The sequence below is a fragment of the Triticum urartu genome, chromosome 1A, assembly GCF_056163025.1.
Source record: "Triticum urartu cultivar PI428250 chromosome 1A, HENAU_Tu73, whole genome shotgun sequence".
NCBI lineage: Eukaryota > Viridiplantae > Streptophyta > Magnoliopsida > Poales > Poaceae > Triticum > Triticum urartu.
The window spans coordinates 9,083,046-9,104,295 of NC_141873.1; positions in this window are offsets into that span (position 1 = coordinate 9,083,046).

Below are 21,250 nucleotides of genomic sequence, written 5' to 3' on the forward strand. Positions count from 1 at the left end.
AATGGGTGTATCTAGACCTACAAGCCAAAACACCATGTAGCTCTATCAAAAAGCAATCAACAACTCAAGAAAGGTTCAAATATAGTAGCAAGAACTTAATAATAGAAAGACACATAATAAATATAGATAGTTCGGGCCAACCAAGCCCACAACACAAGACATATAGTATGATTACAACTTAAATAACATAAGAAAAATATAGATAGGTAGATTTAGCTAAATAAAGATTGGTCGATATCTAGACCCTGGCTGCCGCCTTCTCCGCCGGGCTCCTCCTCCACCTCGCACCTCCTCCGCCACTAGTGCAGAACCGGGCAATAGCACCGGTTCGTAAGGCCCTTTAGTGCCGGTTCAGGAACCGGCACTAAAGTTTCGGCACTAAAGCCCCCCCCCCTTTAGTACCGGTTCAGCACGAACCGGTGCTAAAGGGCACCAACCGGTACTAAATGGTTGTGGTTTTTGTTTTATTTTGTATTTTTCAATTAAATTTGTGTTATCTATTAAATTTAGGATTGTTTTACATTATAATGAGTTGTAGTCGTCATCATCATCATCATCATTGCATATTAATAAATAAATAAACTCTAGCTAGCTAAAAATCATCGTAGTCGTCTAATTACCACTATTTAATCATCATAGTCATTACTGCTAGCTATGTAATCATCATCAACGTTGGCTAGCTTAAAGAGGAAACATTCACTTTGTAACAGAAGCAAAGAGATATCATCAAGTTCAACATAATCATCACCAACATCGAAGTTCAGGACACGGATCCATGAGACAAGTACTAATTAAGAGCATGAAGTAGTAGCTACTGATCCTACTGCTCCCTCTCAGGTAGAATAGCATAGAACATGTATAGCTCTCCTGATTCATCATACTGGAGCATGCAGATGAATCTGCCACGAACCGGTACTAAAGGTGATCGTGGGGCCCCGGCCTGACGCCAGCCTGCCACCACCCCTTTAGTACCGGTTCGTGCCACGAACCGGTACTAAAGGTTCAACACGAACCGGCATTAATGCAAATCCGTTCGAACCGGCACTAATGGTACCATTAGTACCGGCTCAAATACAAACCGGCACTAATGTGCTTCACGTTTGACCCTTTTTCTACTAGTGCTACTACATGGAAGGACTCCTAGTTGGACTAGGAAAGGGGGAATCCTACTCCCGGTGGGAGTAGGACTCCCCTAGGGCGCGCCATAGAGAGGGCCGGCCCTCCCCTCCTCCACTCCTTTATATACGGGGGCAGGGGGCACCCCATAGACACACAAGTTGATCCACATGATCATATTCTTAGCCGTGTGCGGCGCCCCCTGCCACCATAGTCCTCGATAATATTGTAGCGGTGCTTAGGCGAAGCCCTGCGACAGTAGTACATCAAGATCGTCACCACACCGTCGTGCTGACGGAACTCTTCCCCGACACTTTGCTGGATCGGAGTCCGGGGATCGTCATCGAGCTGAACGTGTGCTAGAACTCGGAGGTGCCATAGTTTCGGTGCTTGATCGGTCGGGCCGTGGAGACGTACGACTACATCAACCAAATGCTTCCGTTGTCGATCTACAAGGGTACGTAGATCACACTCTCCCCTCTCGTTGCTATGCATCACCATGATCTTGCGTGTGCGTAGGAATTTTTTTGAAATTACTACGTTCCCCAACACGTCCTCGCAGGAAACCGTGCTCCAAGCGCGCCGCCATCCTCGGAGTTCGCCGTCCGCTACCGTTCCTCATCAGACCGCCGGCCCCTGCTGGATCCGCATGCCTGCGGCACCTCTCGCGCCCCGTCGTGGTCGGAGCCTCCATGCGTCGTCGTCCTTCGCCCCGCCAAGTCCCTCGTTGCGCCGCCCTTCGCCAAGTCCACCGTCGCCGGTCTCTGCTTCCCCTGCAACGAATAGCAGCCTCTGCATCGAGCGCCTCTCGATCCCGCCCCGCGCCGTTGACTGCATCGCCTCGAACCAGCGCCCTCCTTCCCGTGTGGCACCGCGCCAGCCGCCGCCCGCTCCGCCGGCGCACCAAGTCCCGCTCCCTGCGTCCTCTGCATCGCAGCCGCGGGAGGCCTCTGCTTCTTCTACGTTGACCGCGTCTCTTCGTCGCTCGCCTGCCTCGTCCTCCTCTGCATCGAGCCATGACCCAGCCCCGTTGACCGCGACCGCTCCAGCAAGGCCCAGCTCCCTTGGCCCATGGTGAGGCGCCCCCAGCAGCGCCTCGTTTGTTTTTTTTCTTCTACTCAGTTGGCCCAACTTGCACTAGATTTGGCCCATAGATGTTTTTTTTAGTTCTGTGAATTTACCAATTTTCCTTCACATGCATAATTACAGAATATGCCATCATTTTAAAAATGCTCACACCTTAATAACCGTGCACCATATTAAAATGATTTATATATGAAAGTTGCTTAGAATTTTGTGTAGATTCATATTGTGCAACTTTCATCTATGTTTAAAATGTTTAAAATGATGTTTGTTCATAATTTACCTAATGCCATGTTAAAATGATTTAATTCATAACTATTTAACCGTAACTCGGAATTTAATAAACTTTATATGTAAATGGGGTAGAAAAAATGCCTAGTTTAACATGGTGGCCTTACTTTGCATGTCAAACAACTCTAAAATTGTGTTTAGGGCAGAACAGTACCAAATCAATAATATGCATATGGGGATTTACCGGAATTATTGTTCGTTGTTTCCGGCCTCATTTAAACTTGACTAGATAGGTAGTTTTCATTTGCTTCACCCTCTTGCCATGCTAACAACATTTAATATTGTTGGTTACATAAACAAGATCGAGCTGAATAATGGAATGTGGTGTTTTGTCAATATGCATCTCGTTGCATATTGAGCTCCACTTAATTCGTAGGATTGCTTGTGCACTTTGCCATGCCATGCTTCATTAAACCGGACATGCATCATTCTTGTTTGCGCATCATGCCATGTTTATGTGGTGGTTGTTTACTATGTTGTTTGCTTCTTTCCGGTGTTGCTTCTTCAGGTTGGTTCCGATAACGTCGTGTTTGTGAGGAACCGTTCGACAACGCCCGTTTGTCCCCTTCATGGACTCGTTCTTCTTCCTTGCGGGATTTCAGGCAAGATGATCATACCCTCGAAATCACTACTATCTTTGCTTTGCTAGATGCTCGCTCTTTTGCTATGACAATGCTATGATGCCTACCATTTGCTTTCAAGCCTCCCAAATTGCCATGTCAAACCTCTAACCCATCATGTCCTAGCAAACCGTTGATTGGCTATGTTACCGCTTTGCTCAGCCCCTCTTATAGCGTTGTTAGTTGCAGGTGAAGATTGAAGTTTGTTCCGTGTTGGAAGATGGAGATGTTGTTCATTGTTGGAACATGTTTACTTGTTGGGATATCACTATATATCTTATTTAATTAATGCATCTATATACTTGGTAAAGAGTGGAAGGCTCGGCCTTATGCCTGGTGTTTTGTTCCACTCTTGCCGCCCTAGTTTCTGTCATATCGGTGTTATGTTCCCGGATTTTGCGTTCCTTACGCGGTTGGGCTATAATGGGAACCCCTTGACAGTTCGACTTAAGTAAAGCTCCTCCAGCAATGCCCAACATTGGTTTTACCATTTGCACTAACAACCTACCACCTTCCCTTGGGTTCTGCAGACTCAAGGGTCATCTTTATTCTAACCCCCCCGGGCCAGTGCTCCTCTGAGTGTTGGTCCGACCGAGCAGACTGCGGGACCACCTCGGGGCAACTTGAGGGTTGGTTTTACTCGTAGGATGTCTCATCTGAGTGTGCCCTGAGAAAGAGATATGTGCAGCTCCTATCGGGATTTGTCGGCACATTCGGGCGGTGTTGCTGGTTTAGTTTTACCCTGTCGAAATGTCTTGTTGTACCGGGATACCGAGTCTGATCGGAATGTCTCGGGAGAAGGTCTATTCCTTCGTTGACCGTGAGAGCTTGTGATGGGGTAAGTTGGGACTCCCCTGCAGGGATTTGAACTTTCGAAAGCCATGCCCGCGGTTATGGGCAGATGGGAATTTGTTAACGTCCGGTTGTAGAAAACCTGAAGTTGACCTTAATTAAAATGAATCAACTCCGTGTGTAACCGTGATGGTCTCTTTCCGGCAGAGTCTGGGAAGTGAACACGGTTGTTGGAGTTATGCTTGACGTAGGTAGTCCAGGATCACTTCTTGATCATACTTTTATCGACCGTGCTTTGCCTTCTCTTCTCGCTCCCATTTGCGTATGTTAGCCACCGTATATGCTAGTCGCTTGCTGCAGCTCCGCCTTATACCTTTACCTTACCCATAAGCTTAAATAGTCTTGATCGCGAGGGTGCGAGATTGCTGAGTCCCCGTGGCTCACAGATACTTCCAAAACCAGTTTGCAGGTGCCGATGTTACCGAGCAGGTAACGCAACCAAGCTCAGGAGGAGCTCGATGAAGACTTTTTCTGTTGTGTTGTTTCGTTCTAGTTGATTAGTAGTGGAGCCCAGTTGGGGTCGATCGGGGACCTTTGTCGCATTTGGGGTTCTTCTTTTATTTTGGTTCCGTAGTCGGACCTTGATTGTATCTGGATGATGTAATGCTTTATTCATGTAATTGTGTGAAGTGGCGATTGTAAGCCAACTATGTATCTCTTTCCCTTATGTATTACATGGGTTGTGTGAAGATTACCTCACTTGCGACATTGCTTTCAATGTGGTTATGCCTCTAAGTCATGCTTCGACACGTGGGAGATATAGCCGCATCGAGGGCATTACATAAGCCCTCACAGGAAGAGGAGTAGTGAGGTTTGGACCATATTTATATCCCTTGCCTCCGCCTGTACTTCCTGTACTATGACCTCGACTCGTACCGCTACGCACCATAGCTGCGGGGTGTCTCTTCTGCGATTGCTGAGGCGGCGGAGACGGCTGATGGGGCTGAGTTGGACGAGGAGGAGTGGCCTGAAGCTGTGCCGGACTTGCAGTGGCCTGAGGTTGTGCCGGACTTGGAGGAGGAGCGGACGTCTGACGCTATGTCGGACTTGGAGGAGGAGTGGCCTGACACTTTGCCGGACTTGGAGGAGGAGGAGTGGCCTCACGCGTTGGTGGACTTGGAGGAGCGGGAGTCTGCTGACTCGGTGGCGGACTTCGACGAGGAGTCGGGTGACGCGGTGTCAGTGGCCTTCGAAAGATGATGCAATCCTTTCTCCATAGGATGACACGATGTATGGCCTCTCCCAATGTGTGCTCGTCGTCACCTCCAGGAATGTCAAGTTGTAGCTCCGAATATGGGTCCACCACCTCATCAACCAAGACACGAGCATAGCCCGCTGGAATCGGGTTGCAATGGAAGGTTGCCTCGGGGGAATTTGAAAAAGCAACGGCGTCCGCCACCTTCATGGATATGTTCTTCATTTTGAAGTGTAGCTCGCAGTTAGTGTTCTCCGTGATGTCATCCACGGGGTATCTATCCAGCACTACTGCGTCGCCCGGGGCGGAACCCACGCTGCTTCTCGGCATGGATGGGGCGGTGGTATCCAATGCTGGATCATCCGCTAGCTACTGCAGCTGCTGAGACCCCCTTTGCTGGCTAAGTGAGTCGATCTGCTCCTGCTAGGCGAGGGGCACAAAAGTTTAGTCCCACCTCGCTAGCAGAGGGGCACTCGCACCTGCTTATAAGCCCCGTCGTCGCTGCTGTCTCGAGCTCCTCTCTTAAGCAGGCCTTCTGGGCCTACCTCTTCTGCGATGCCCTGTTGGGCCTACTGGGCTAGCAGGCTTGCATCCTGGCCCAACTTGAATTTGGGTTTCTAGTCGTATGCAGGCCGCTGTGGCCCAGTAGGTGGGCTTTTTTTTTCTTTTTTTTTGCTTTATTTATTTTTGTGAATAACTTAACTTTGAAAATAGATTTTTCAGTGATTCTTTTTTCTTATGTTTAATATTAGTGTGTTTTGTCATTATATTCAATTTGGTAATGCTTAGGTTATTTAAAAAATGAAATGCCTTTGTAACGGATGAGTTTTCGTCCGAAACCCTGATACTTCGAAACAGATTGTCCATTTTGTACACGAAGTGCATCCAGTTTTTGCGGTAACCCTCTCTACTTTTTTGCACATGCTATGTGGGTGAAATTATGATACCATGCCAACTTTCATCCTTTCCTGAGTTCATTTGAAATGCTTTTCAATTTCAGGGTCATTTAGCTGAAAAAAACAGTAAATGCATGAAAGAATTTGCTTGCACATAAAATTTCTTCGCGTTTCAAATGCCAAAACACATAACTAGCTACCCTAACTATTACAGAGATTCCCTCCTGGGTGTGAAACACAGAAGAAAGTGATGATAGTTAAGCCGATCACATCCCAGATCTTTGGGTGTGAAACTTTTTCTTCGCGTGTGTCCCTTTGCGTCGTAGCCATGGAAAATCTTCATCATTTAACGGGATGCTCGGGTCAATATTCACTATGAATGGAGCAATTTCATCAAACTTTTCATAATCTTCTGACTTGTCTGTCTTGTCATCCACTCCCACGATGTTTCTCTTCCCAGAAAGAACTATGTGCCGCTTTGGCTCATCGTACGATTCATTCGCTTCCTTATCTTTTCTTTTTCTTGTCTTGGTAGACATGTCCTTCACATAGAAAACCTGTGCCACATCGTTGGCTAGGACGAATGGTTCGTCTGCATACGCAAGATTGTTGAGATCCACTGTTGTCATTCCGTACTGCGGGTCTTTCGTTACCCCGCCACGTGTCATATTGACCCATTTGCACCGAAACAAACCACGTCGATAGTCAAGTTCCCATATGTCCTGTATATAACCATAATATGTTTCCTTTCCTGTCTTGGTTTCTGCATCAAAGCGGACACCACTGTTTTGGTTGGTGCTCTTCTTATCTTGGGCGATTGTGTAAAATGTATTACCATTTATCTCGTACCCTTTGAAAGTCATTATATTCGAAGATGGTAACTGGGACAGCAAGTACAGGCCATCTTCAATAGAGGTGTCATGCATGGTACGTGCTTGCAACCAGCTGGCGAAACTCCTAGTTTGTTCACGTGTAATCCATTCATCAGACCGCTCCGGGTGTTTGGAGCGTAGCAAATTCTTTTGTTCATCCATATACGGAGCCACCAAGGCGGAATTCTATAGAACTGTGTAGTGTGCTTCAGTGAGAGAATGTTCGGCCATACATATTATTTGTTCCCCTCCTAGCGTGCCTTTTCCATCCAGTCTGCCCTTATGCCGCGATTTAGGAACACCAATCGGCTTAAGGTCAGGAATAAAGTCAATACAAAACTCAATGACCTCCTCATTTTGACGGCCCTTGGAGATGCTTCCTTCTGGCCTAGCACGGTTATGAACATATTTCTTTAAGAATCCCATGAACCTTTCAAAGGGGAACATATTGTGTAGAAATACAGGACCCAAAACGTTAATCTCTTCGCATAGGTGAACTAGGATGTGCGTCATGATGTTGAAGAAGGATGGTGGGAACACCAACTCGAAACTGACAAGACATTGCACCAAATCATTCTGTAACCTTGGTATGATTTCTGGATTGATTACCTTCTAAGAGATTGCATTGAGAAATGCACATAGCTTCACAATGGCTAATCGAACGTTTTCCGGTAGAAGCCCCCTCAATGCAACCGGAAGCAGTTGCGTCATAATCACGTGGCAGTCATGAGACTTTAGGTTCTGGAACTTCTTCTCTGCCATGTTTATTATTCCCTTTATATTCGACGAGAAGCCAGACGGTACCTTAATACTGAGCAGGCATTCAAAGAAGATTTCCTTCTCTTCTTTGGTAAGAGCGTAGCTTGCATGACCCTGATGTATGCCGTCTTTTCCGTGCATACGTTGCTGGTCCTCCCGTGCCTCAGGTGTATCTTTTGTCTTCCCATACATGCCCAAGAAGCCAAGCAGGGTTACACAAAGATTCTTCGTCACGTGCATCACGTCGATTGCGGAGCGGACCTCGAGGTCTTTCCAATAGGGCATGTCCCAAAATATAGATTTCTTCTTCCACATGGGTGCGCGTCCGTCAGCGTCATTCGGAACAGGTTGTCCACCAGGACCCTTTCCAAAGACCACCTTCAAATCCTTGACCATATCATGTACATCAGCACCAGTACGGTGGCGAGGCTTCGTCCGGTGATCCGCCTCACCTTTGAAATGCTTGCCTTTCTTTCTTACGGGATGCCTGCTCGGAACAAATCGACGATGTCCCAGGTACACATTCTTATTAGCCAAATATATACTGTCGGTATCGTCCAAACAGTGCGTGCATGCGCGGTATCCCTTGTTTGTCTGTCCTGAAAGGTTACTGAGAGCAGGCCAATCATTGATGGTCACGAACAGCAACGCCTTTAGGTAAAATTCTTCCCCCATGTGCTCATCCCATGCACGTACACCTGTTCCATTCCACAGTTGTAAGAGTTCTTCAACTAATGGCCTTAGGTACACATCAATGTCGTTGCCGGGTTGCTTAGGGCCTTGGATGAGCACTGGCATCATAATGAACTTCCGCTTCATGCACAACCAAGGAGGAAGTTTATACAAACATAGAGTCACAGGCTAGGTGCTATGGTTGCTGCTCTACTCCCCAAAAGGATTAATGCCATCTGCGCTTAGACCAAACCATACGCTCCTTGCGTCATCTGCAAACTCCTTCCCGTACTTTCTTTCGATTTTTCTCCACTGCGACCCGTCAGCGGGTACTCTCAACTTTCCGTCTTTCTTACGGTCTTCTCTGTGCCATCACATCGCCTTGGCATGCTCTTTGTTTTGGAACAAACGTTTCAACCGTGGTATTATAGGAGCATACCACATCACCTTGGCAGGAATCTTCTTCCTGGGGCGCCGGCCCTCGACATCACCAGGGTCATCGCGGCTGATCTTATAGCGCAATGCACAACATACCGGGCAAGCGTTCAAATCCTCGTACTCACCGCGGTAGAGGATGCAATCATTAGGGCACGCATGTATCTTCTACACCTCTAACCTAGAGGGCAGACAGCCTTCTTTGCTTCGTACGTACTCTCGGGCAATTCGTTGTCCTTTGGAAGCATATCCTTTATCATTACCAGCAACTTTCCAAATCCCTTGTCAGATGCACCATTCTCTGCCTTCCATTGCAGCAATTCCAGTGTGGTGCCCAGCTTTTTCTTGTCATCTACGCAATTCGGGTACAACAATTTTTTGTGATCCTCTAACATGCGTTGCAACTTCTTCTTCTCCAAATCACTTGCGCAGTTTCTCTTTGCATCGGCAATGGCCCGACCTAGATCATCAACGGGCTCATCTGATGCCTCTTCTTCAGCTTCTTCCCGCATTGCCGGCTCAGCTTCTTCCCGCATTACCGGCTCAGCTTCTTCCCCCATTGTTGTATCATCGTATTCAGGGAACCCATGGCCAGGATAGCTGTCGTCGTCCTCTTCTTCTTCGTTGTCTTCCATCATAACCCCTCTTTCTCCGTGCTTGGTCCAAACATTATAGTGGGGCATGAAACCGGACTCAAACAGGTGGACGTGAATGGTTCTTGACGTAGAGTAATTGCGACCATTCTTACAACCAGCACATGGACAAGGCATAAAACCATCCGCCCGCTTGTTTGCCTCAGCTGCAATCAGAAAAGTATGCATGCACTCAACGAACTGGGGAGAGCATCGGTCATCGTATATCCATTGCCGGCTCATCTTCATTACACAACACCGAATAGACCAAATTAATACAAGTTCATACATAAAGTTCATACAACACTTAAATGCAACAAACAAATAACTCTCTAGCTAAAGAATTTAAATGCAACAATAAATGCGATCAAGATCGCAACTAAGGTAACAATGGATCCAACAGCATAATGATACCAAGCCTCACTATCGATGGCATATTTTCTAATCTTTCTAATCTTCAAGCGCATTTTCTCCATCTTGATCTTGTGATCATCGACGACATCGGCAACATGCAACTCCAATTCCATCTTCTCCCCCTCAATTCTTTTCAATTTTTCTTTCAAGTACTCGTTTTTTCTTTCAACTAAATTTAATCTCTCGACAATAGGGTCGGTTGGAATTTCCGGTTCACATACCTCCTAGAAAAAATTTCTATGTCAACTTGATGGGCATAATTTGTCATAAACACGAAATGCAACTAGTTTTAAAAGAGAATATATATACCACATCTGAATCATTGCAAGAGTAAATCTAGCAATGAGAGATGAAAGGAAAAAGTTGCTAACCTTTGTGATCATTTCAATGGATGGGGGCCTTCAAATCTTGACAAAATTTGGGCAAAATGTGTGATGAGCTCGAGAGGAAGAGGGAAAGAACAGAGAGGACAGGGGAAAGGGGAAGAACAGAGCGAGCTCGGGTGGACGAAGGGTTTATGTAGGACGACCTTTAGTACCGGTTCGTGCCAAGAACCGGTACTAAAGGGGATGGAGGGGCCCCAGTCTGACAACATCCTGCCACCACTCTCATTAGTACCGGTTCGTGGCACGAACCGGTGCTAAAGGTTCGCCACGAACCGGTACTAATGAAAGCGGCCCTGCTAGCCGTTGGAACCGGCACTAATGTATACATTAGTGCTGGCTCAAATACAAACCGGCACTAATGTGCTTCACGTTTGACACTTTTTCTACTAGTGGGGGCTGCGCCAACACTATGCACTTGGAGTAGACAGCATGATTAATGACAGTTAAAATGAAACGGAGAGGGTACAAGGCATAGTATAAAATTCAAAGAAAATTATCTTAATAAATTTTCCCAATAATAAGACATGAGGAGTATTGCCGCGCGTAAATGCATGGCTAGGTTGCACAAGTTTTGAGTAGATCACACATACAAACACCAACTACAGCCTAAACGAGAACAAATTAAATGCATCAAAGTTTCAATTTTGATCACCTGGCCATGCGGCAACACACACTTTCAAAAGACGTACTGCTAAGTGCTAACACGCGGCCGGCTTTCGTCCTTTCATTCTTCTTCTCGTATATCTGCCATTTAGCTTCGGCTGCCTCAAACATCTGTATGGACAATTTCTTCCTTCGCTGTCGCTTTATCCGTGGCCGCGTTGCCCTTGGCGTTTTTTCAGAGCCTCAACGAGACGCTTGAGGCGCGCGTCAGCATACTCGTCCTCCGTGCGCTTGAGGCATGCGACAGCATCCTCCTCCTCCGTGCGCTTGAGGCATGCGACAGCATCCTCCTCCTCCGTGCGCATCAGGTACCCGGCAACCTCCGCCGGGGACATGTCGACCTCCTGCAGCAGCTTACCTATCTCCGTGAACAGCTCGAAGAAATGGTGGGTGCTGATGGTGATGTCCAGGTAGTTGTTGGCCAGCACCTTGAAGGCCTCGAAGCGACAGTAAGACATCTCGATATGCTTGTCCATCCTACCTGGCCGGATCAGCGCTGGGTCCAGCTTGTCCTTGTGGTTGGTGGTGAAGATGATGATACGCTTGCCGCCGCACGCCGACCACAGCCCATCAATGAAGTTGAGCATCCCGGAAAGGGTCAGCTTGGTGCCATCGGCATCCTGCTTGCGCTCTTTCTTCATGTTATCGCTCTCACCACCGGACTTCTTGTCCCCGCGCTTGCCGGTAAAGTCGACGGAGCAGTCAATGTCCTCGATGACGATGATGTACTTTATAAAGCATTGCAAGAGCTAATCTAGCAATGAGAGATGAAAGGACAAAGTTGCTAACCTTTGTGATCATTTGAATGGATGGGGGCCTTCAAATCTTGACAAATTTTGGGCAAAATGTGTGATGAGCTCGAGAGGAAGAGGGGAAGAACAAAGAGGAGAGGGAAAAGGGGAAGAACAGAGCGAGCTCGGGTGGACGAAGGGTTTATGTAGGACGACCTTTAGTACCGGTTTGTGCCAAGAACCGGTACTAAAGGGGCTGGAGGGGCCCCATTCTGACAACATCCTGCCACCACCCTCATTAGTACCGGTTCGTGGCACGAACCGGTGCTAAAGGTTCGCCACGAACCGGTACTAATGAAAGCGGCCCGGCTAGTCGTTGGAACCGGCACTAATGTATACATTAGTGCCGGTTCAAATACAAACCGGCACTAATGTGCTTCACGTTTGACCCTTTTTCTACTAGTGGTACTTTGACAAATGCATTACTATTCTCATATTTTGGAACATGCCAGTGAAAAGTTCCTACACTTCTAAATATGCCATTGCATACTGTTTGAGACCATCAGGGGAGAATTAGGAGACAGAGACAAAAATGCAGTTCACGGGAGGTCTCGGGAGGTCTCGTGCATAGATTAGTCCATTGATCATTGTGGATGGGTCCCTGCATGCAGATTTTTGCAGCTTTTGGCAGCTCCACCCATCTCACCTCACCCCCAATTTTGTTTTGACTTTTAATTTTCAATCTTCTATGTATTTTCAATTATCAGTCCAATTTAATTTTTATTTTCCGATTCGTGTTGCTTGTGACGCAGGAATTCAAATAAGATCAACTTCTGAAATCTGCTATGAGTGAAGAAAAAATCACAAGTTTCAGAAATAGAAACTTAAAACTTGGTGTGCCCTCGTGACGAACCCAACGACTTCGCAAGGCAAATCAGATTGCTGAGAGTTCCAACGACTATGTGCTATACTACACATAATTAATTATCGCTGTATCTTATTTAATTTTGGTGTAGTAGTACTTAATACTTATCAGCGTACACATACATACCATGGCAGCAAGTGCATGCAGAGAAGATCTCTTTTTCCACGAAGGACATTTCCATTCAAGGTAAATTTGATATATATCCACCCACCAAAAAAAATTGATATATGTCACTGAAAAGTTTCAAGTTTTGACAAATGTCATTGCTATTCTCATATTTTGAAACATGCCACTGAAAAGTTCCTATTCTAAATATGCCATTGCATACTGTTTGAGACCATTAGGTGAGAATTATCGAAATAGCAACTCATCGACATATAGATTGCAAACAACCCGACACCACACAGACACCCAAGGCAGATACAAGGGAGCTGACGAACAGCAACACTACTCCAAATAAACCAAAGCAAACAACAAGTAGACAGAAGACCATAGCTAAGGAACTAAGGAGCACTCCACTGTGATGAGTCATTGCGAGGAGACGAACCCGAAACTCGACCAGGGACTCCAAAGCGGTGCTTCCAAGAAAGAAACGACACCGCAGAGCCACCACCACCTGATCCACTGAATCGAGGTTTTCTCCCATGGCCATCGGGATGGAGCCTTCCAGAACGGAACGACACATATAGGCCACCGCCATCTGTCTGGCTAGAACCAGATAGGGTTTTCACTCTGGCCGCCACCCTCCGCCTCCGACCGGGGGTACGGGGCGACTTGATAGCACCGGCGGCACCACCACCGCAAAGCGTCCAAGGCCATCCCCATGCCACCCATGCGGCCATGACAATGATCACGTCAGTGCCCGAGTCACAAGCTCCACCCACGAGCCCATAGCTCCCGCCGGCGGCACCACCGATGCCGCCGCCCGAGCCATCAGTAGCTTAGGGTTTTGGCTTGTTCATCGTCTTGGCTTCGGTGGTGGCGATGGTGGTGTTAAATAAAAAAATCTTTAGATCCTTCCCCGATGAGGCGATCCGTGTCAGGGTGGGTTTTCGAAACCAGTTTGTTCAAGCCAGGATGGTGAGGCGGTGGCGGCATCCTTGTGGTGGACCTGTGTTGGGGCGGGTTTTGGAAACCACTCTATTCAAGTCCAAACACCATTGTTGATGACAAGGTAGAAGTGTGCCAAATCCTTGGTATTATGACAGAGTCCTTGTCTGATAAATATTTGGGACTCCCCACAATAATTGGTGTGGACCGAGTGGATTGTTTTACACAACTTATTGATAGAATTAAGAAGTTGGTAAATGGTTGGAAGGAACGCAATTTGCCGCCTTTTGGGGGAAAGGAGGCTCTTATTAAAGCAGTGACGCATGCCATGCCAACCTACGTGATGGGTGTATTTAAATTCCCATAGAAAATTGTAATGGGGTCACTGACACTATATAGTGCATTTCTGGTGGAGTGATGGAGAGGATAACGTAAATTGCATTGGTTTGTTTGTTGAAAGATGTGCATTCCCAAGACTTGGGGAGGTATGGGTTTCTGCGATATTCACAGCTTTAACTTAGCAATGCTTGCTAAACAGTGTTGGAGACTCATAGATAACTATGATTCACTATGTGCTAAAGTTTTGAGAGCAAATTACTATCCCTCGGGAGACTTGCTAAATTGTGATTTGAAAATGGGATCTTCCTATGTGTGGCAAAACATATGGTCAGGTATCCATACTTTTAAAAAAGATTGCATCTGGATGGTTGGAAATGCGCTGAAAATGGACACTTGGGAAGACTCTTGGATTGCTAACAACAACTACAGGAAGGTAATAACAGTGCGAGGGAACTGTGTCCTTTCGAAGGTGAATGATCTTATTGATGCAGCTACATGAGAGTGGGATGAGCAGCTTATTCATGATAACTTTTGGCATATAGAAGCCAAAAGGATCCTACAGATTCCTATATATTAGCAGGAGACAGAGGACATTATGGCCTGGCATCTCACAAAATCAGGAACTTTTATGGTTCGGTCAGCCTACTATCGGCAATGGGAGTTTTCTTTCGCACCCAGCAATGATAACTCTATGTTGGATCCTCTCCACAGCCCGTCTAGGGAAAGCTATGGTCGTTGAAGATTCCGGGAAGTCAATTTTTATTATTTGGAGATGTTTACAAAATGCCATCCCATGCGGACGTGTTCTCACCAACACACACATTGCCCGATCCTTGCAATGACCAATCTGCTCATTAAACACGGAGGACACCAGACGCGGTCGCTGCACAGACGGCTGCAGGTCGGGGCGGGACTCGGCCCCCGGCACCGGGAGTGGCGCAACCGGCCACGGGTCGAGGCGGGGCACGGCCCTCGGCGCCGGGCGCAGCGGCACCGGGTCGGGGTGGTGTGGTCTCAGGAGCTACGCCAACTGTCGGCTACCAGCCTCGTGCGAAGCCTCCACCGCACTACGTCGCACGGCCCGCTCAGAATCGTTCGGGATCATTGCAAACGAAACAGAGTTCCAACACTACTGAGTCATATGATCCGCCCCGAGGTCAGTGGGGGGACGATGGTTCAGATGCATATGGTGATGGACAGCATCGTGGGTCTTCATCCACGGGTGGCGGCCGGGGCTATGCCTGGCAGAGTGACGGGTCTGCTGAGAGACCGTTTCTTGGCCCGACAGGTGGCTTCGTCGAGGGGGCTTCAGGCCCGGATCACCGCCAGAGAGGAGGATTTCGTGGCCATCGTGGTGGTCGAGGTGGGGGTCGTGGGAGGTTTCGCCGACCGCCCCCGCCCAGGGCAGTTGATCCCGCGGCATCTACAGCGGAGGATGATCATACTTCCAACGAGCCCCAGGCGATGGAGGTGATGAACGCCGCGGTCAGTGTCGAGGTTCCTGAGGCTGGGACGGTGGATGAGGCGACTGAAAGGGCGTCCAAATATGCACGAAAGAAGGAAAGGATGCTTTGTTACCGCTGCGGTGAGAAGGGTCACTTCATTGCTGAATGCGTGGCCCAACTGTGCGAGACGTGTGGCAAGCCGGTACATGATTCCGGAGAGTGCCCGTTGTTGCGTGACCTGCCTCCGACGCTGAGTATTTATGGAGTTTATTGTGCTGAGCTCATGTTTTTTGAGTCCCCGGCGGAGAGAGAGGTCCCGGAGGATACCCTGAGCTTGACTACCGGGATTGTGAAAGCAACCCAGGGCGAGGTGACTGAGGCACAGATTGTGAGGAGGCTTCAGGAGTTGGCCCCCGGGGATTTTCGTTGGGAACTGGTGCTTATCGAGGACAGGTCTTTTAAGGTTGAGTTCCCAACTGTGGATGATTTGCAGAGATTGTTGAGCTTTGGCCTGTGTCGAGTTCCCGGTACTACGTGTATCTTGGAGTTCCATGAGTGGAAGCAGGTTGAGCCTAAGGGGACGCCGCTTACGCAGGTCTGGTTGCGGTTCACAGGGGCTCCTTCTAAGCCTCTGCAGGACGCTCGAGTGGTGGCTAGTATGGGCATCATGGTGGGGAAGACAGAAAAAGTGGACATGGCTTTCACACGTGCCCATGGGGTGGCTCGGATTTTAGTGAGTGTTCTGGATATTGAATTCGTGCCCGATATGGTCAACTGGACTTACAGGGGAGTGGTGTTCCCGCTAGACATCGAGTTTGAGGACACGGATTTATTTGATGATGCGGTTAATGGTAATGATGTTGACATGCAAGACAGTGATGGCAATGCCGGGGCCAAGGGGGCACCGTCAGAAGAGTCAACGCGCGAGGGGTCTAATGGCTCTTCTCAGTTGCCCGGGGATGGGACCGGGGTTGAGCCTGCAGCTTCCCCAGCGATGCCCATGACTACTCTGCGTTTTGGGTCTTTTGAGCCAGCCTCGGCACCTCCCAGATTATGGAGTGACCGGGTGGATTCTGATGATTGTATTGAGCACACGCTCCCCCCGTTGGAGTGCGAGGGGGAGGCTGGTATATTTGCGGATCGGCCGGCCAGGTCTATGGTCAGAGCTACAGAGAGGAGCCTGGAGGGAGCTTCTCTTGCACTGGCGCCCCAGGCGGCCGCGACTCCGGTGTCAGCGTCTACGGGCAAGGTGGGTCGTGGGGGAGGAGCTTCGGGGAAGGTGGCCTCACCTTCTCCCCACCCCACCACGCCCTCGGCGACGTCGGTCACACTGGCCCCATGTGGGTCGGCCGGTATGAGGAGCGGGAGCCCGAGGCAGGCGGCCTCGGCTCCTACTTCACCGACGGTGGCGGTGACTAACGCAGCAGCAGCGGAGCTGGGGGGGTTACTGGGGCAGGAGGCCTTGGTTCCCCCTTCACCCTCGACGATCAGGAGGACCGTCTCTCCCTCGTCGATGGCTCATACGTCTGAGCATGAGGCTGAGGTCGGAGGAGGGCGTGGGCAGGCGGCCCACGTTAGCTCCTCTTCGCCCCTACCTATGACCAGGGTCTCTAGTGTGGGACTCGTGTCTATGGGGATCGGGAGCCCGCAGACGCCTTCTCTGGTATCCCCGGTAGAGCCTTTGAGGGACTCTATGCCAGGTGTTACTAGGGAGGAGGTTGTCGCGTTTGGCGGGATCCCGGACCCGATCACCGAGGGGAGACGGATGAGTGCTCGCATCCTCGACATCCCCGAGATAGATGATATGCAGCAACGGTGCGCTATGAGGGCGGCCAAGCTTTAGGAGGCTGCTTTGTCTTCCGGTATGTCCGTCAACCTATCTAATTCCCTATTGCATTTTTGTAATGAGGAGATTATAAATAATGCAAACCAATTAGGAGTTGCACTAGGGGCTACGGATAGTGATATTTCTAATTCGGTGAATGATTTATTAGATTCGGAGGCGGAACGAGCCTTAGAGACTATTCGTAACCTTGCAGCCGTTAAACCAATGAAGGATGATGAGATTGATGCGTTAGGGGTCAGAGTGCTAGATAAGCTATGTGCGGATTTAGCACCACCCAATCATGACTCTGACGACGCTGATGTTCCCCTACAGATTGAGGATAGTAATATTTGTGAACCCGGTTATCAGGACCGGGCGTCAGAACCTAGTAAACCTAAGCGTAAGTGGAATCGGAAGATCTATCCAGATTCCGCCGTTCGTAGGAGTGCTAGGATTCGCACCACTAAAAAATTCCATGATGAATTATGAGAGGAATATTTTGGAATAGCAGAGGTCTGAAGGACTTGGCTAAAAGAAGATTCCTTGCTGAGGCAGCTTTAGAGCAGAGGTTAGATTTTGTTGCTCTATCGGAGACGGGTAGAGATAATTTTGCACCCCAGTTTCTCTCTTCATTGGTGGGTGGTATTGACTTTGATTGGCATTGCCTCCCTCCGCGAGGAAGGTCGGGTGGTATCTTACTGGGTGTGAGATGCGATTCGCTTGAAGTCCGCAGTGTAGTGATGGGCAACTTCGCGGTGAAGTTTCGAGTCAGGTCTAGGATAGATGGTTTTAACTGGGCTTTGGTGGCGGTGTATGGTGCCGCACAGCCCGAGCTTAAAGCAGAGTTTCTGGCGGACCTGGTTCGTATCTGTGGGTCAGAACAGCTTCCAATTTTAGTTGGAGGTGATTTCAATATCATCAGGAGGAGAGAGGAGAAGAACAATGATAATTTTGACGGCAGATGGTCGTTCATGTTCAATACTATTATTGATAGCTTGGACCTGAGAGAGATAGAGCTTTCTGGTAGAAAGTTCACCTGGGCTAATGCTCTGCCAAACCCAACCTAAGAAAAACTTGATCGAGTGCTTGCGAGCATGGAGTGGGAACAAAAGTTTCCTCTGGTGACAGTGCAAGCTCTTTCAAGGGGCATATCTGATCATACCCCATTGTTCGTCGACTCAGGTGAGCCGAACCATGTGGATAACAAGAACACCTTCTCTTTCGAGATGTCTTGGTTTGAGTGTGAGGGGTTTTTGGATCTGATTGCACGGGAGTGGGCTAGAGGTCTTGGAGGCAAGACTGCGTTAGAGCGTTGGCAGAATAAAATTAGGCATTTAAGGAGTTTCTTGCGGGGCTGGGCTAAGAACCTTAGTGGTGTGTATAAGATGGAAAAGGATAGACTCCTTGCTCTTATACAGGCACTGGACATACAGGCCGAATCCAATATCCTAGCGCCAACTGAGCTTCAGGCTAAAAATGAGGCGGAGAAGAGGTTGAAAGAACTGCCCCGCGAAGAAGAATTAAAGTGGGCTTTGCGGGCTAAAGTCTCCAAAGTAGTCCAAGGGGACGCGAATACTCAGTTCTTCCATTTGATAGCAAATGGCAAGCACAGAAAGAAGCGTATCTTTCAGCTGGAGCAAGACGAGGGTACCATTTTAGGTCAGGACAACCTAAAAACATATATTACTGACTATTATAAGCAGTTGTTTGGACCTCCGAAGGATAATTGTGTGTCCCTCAATGAGTCCAGGACTGAGGATGTGCCTCAGCTATCGGCTGCCGATAATGATATTCTGGTGGCCCCGTTCTCGGAGAAGGAGGTATTTGATGCTATTACGCAGATGAAAAACAATAAGGCTCCCGGACCGGATGGATTCCCGGCAGAGTTTTATAAGAAGTGATGGCACATTATTAAGGGGGATTTACTACCTTTGTTCAATGATTTGTTTTGTGGCCAGCTTCAATTATTTCAATTGAATTTTGGGACTATCACACTGCTTCCCAAGAAGAAGGACGCAGTGAGGATTGAGCAATTCAGGACGATTTGTCTCCTTAATGTTAGTTTCAAAATTTTCACCAAGGTCGGGACAAACAGACTCACACAGATTGCGCAGCCTGTGGTGCAGCAGTCTCAAACTGCCTTCATGCCGGACAGGAATATCCTTGAAGGGGTGGTCGTCCTGCATGAAACCCTCCATGAAATCCATTCCAAAAAATTAGATGGAGTAATTTTTAAGGTGGATTTCGAGAAAGCGTACGATAAGGTCAAATGGCCATTCCTCCAACAGCCATTGCGTATGAAAGGTTTTGATGAAGCCTGGCGCCGACAGGTTGAATCATTTACGCAAAAAGGTAGTGTAGGAATTAAAGTTAATGATGACATAGGTCATTACTTCCAGACACATAAAGGCCTAAGACAAGGAGATCCGATGTCCCCTATCTTGTTCAACATTGTGGTGGACATGTTAGCAATTTTGATAGGAAGGGCTAAGGAAAATGGTCAAGTAGGTGGATTGGTACCTCATCTAATTGATGGAGGAGTATCCATCCTTTAGTACGCTGATGACACAATCATCTTTATGGAGCATGACCTGGCCAAGGCGAGAAATATGAAGCTGGTACTATGCCTATTTGAACAATTGACCGGGTTAAAGATTAACTTTCATAAGAGCGAGCTGTTCTGTTTTGGTCGGGCCAAAGATGAACAGGATGTTTATAGGCAATTGTTTGGGTGCGAGTTGGGAGAGTTACCTTTCTCCTACCTGGGGATTCCAATCCACCATCGTAGGCTGACAAACAGAGAGTGGAAGTGCATCGAGGACCGATTTGAGAAGAAACTGAGCTGCTGGAAGGGTAAGCTCATGTCATACGGAGGCCGATTAATCCTGATTAACTCGGTGCTTACGAGTATGCCAATGTTTCTCCTATCCTTCTTTGAGGTCCCAGTTGGTGTTAGGAAGAGACTGGACTTTTATAGATCGCGGTTCTTTTGGCAGGGTGATGAGCTTAAAAGAAAATATCGGCTTGCTAAATGGGATATTATCTGTAGACTAAAAGACCAAGGGGGTCTAGGTATTGAGAATCTAGAAGTTAAGAATAAATGCCTTCTTAGCAAGTGGCTGTGGAAGCTCTCATCGGAGACTGATGCTATGTGGGCTCAAATCCTTCGTAGCAAGTACCTCCAGACAAAGACTCTGTCCCAGGTTATAGTCGGGCCGACCGATTCGCCTTTCTGGAAAGGCCTGATGAAAGTTAAACAGGCCTTTTTTAATAGGACGAAGTTTGTTATTGGAAACGGCTCGAGTACATGTTTCTGGGAGGATACTTGGCTCGGTGACACACCCTTGGCCATCCAATATCCGTCTTTGTACCGTATTGTTCAACGACGTGAGGTATTCGTCGCATCGGTCTTTCAATCTACCCCCCTTAATATCCAGTTCCGACGAACGCTAGCGGGCAATCGTTGGGAAGAATGGCTCCATCTAGTTAGGAGACTGATGGATATCCAGCTTTCACAACAACCCGATGAATTACGCTGGAAATTGAGTAAGTCTGGAGTATTCACGGTTAAATCAATGTATATTGATGTTATTAATTCGAACTCCATTCCTACGTCTAAACATGTTTGGGATGTCAAAGTTCCTTTGAAAATAATAGTGTTTATGTGGTTTGTCCATAAACAAGCTATTTTAACTAAGGACAACCTCGTGAAGCGTAATTGGACAGGACCTACTAGATGTAGTTTCTGTGATCGGGATGAGACCATCAAACATCTCTTTTTTGATTGCCCGTTAGCCAAGGTACTTTGGCAGACGATCCACATTGCTTTTAGTATCAATCCACTGAATTCTGTCCATGCGTTATTTGGGACATGGCTCAATGGGATTGAGCCTAACTTAGCGAGACACATTCGGGTTGGAGTTTGTGCTTTGCTGTGGACTGTATGGACTTGCAGAAATGATTTGGTTTTTAACAGAATATCATGTATACATTTTTTGCAGGTCATATTCCGAACTACGGCACTGATCCGTTCGTGGTCGCTACTCACC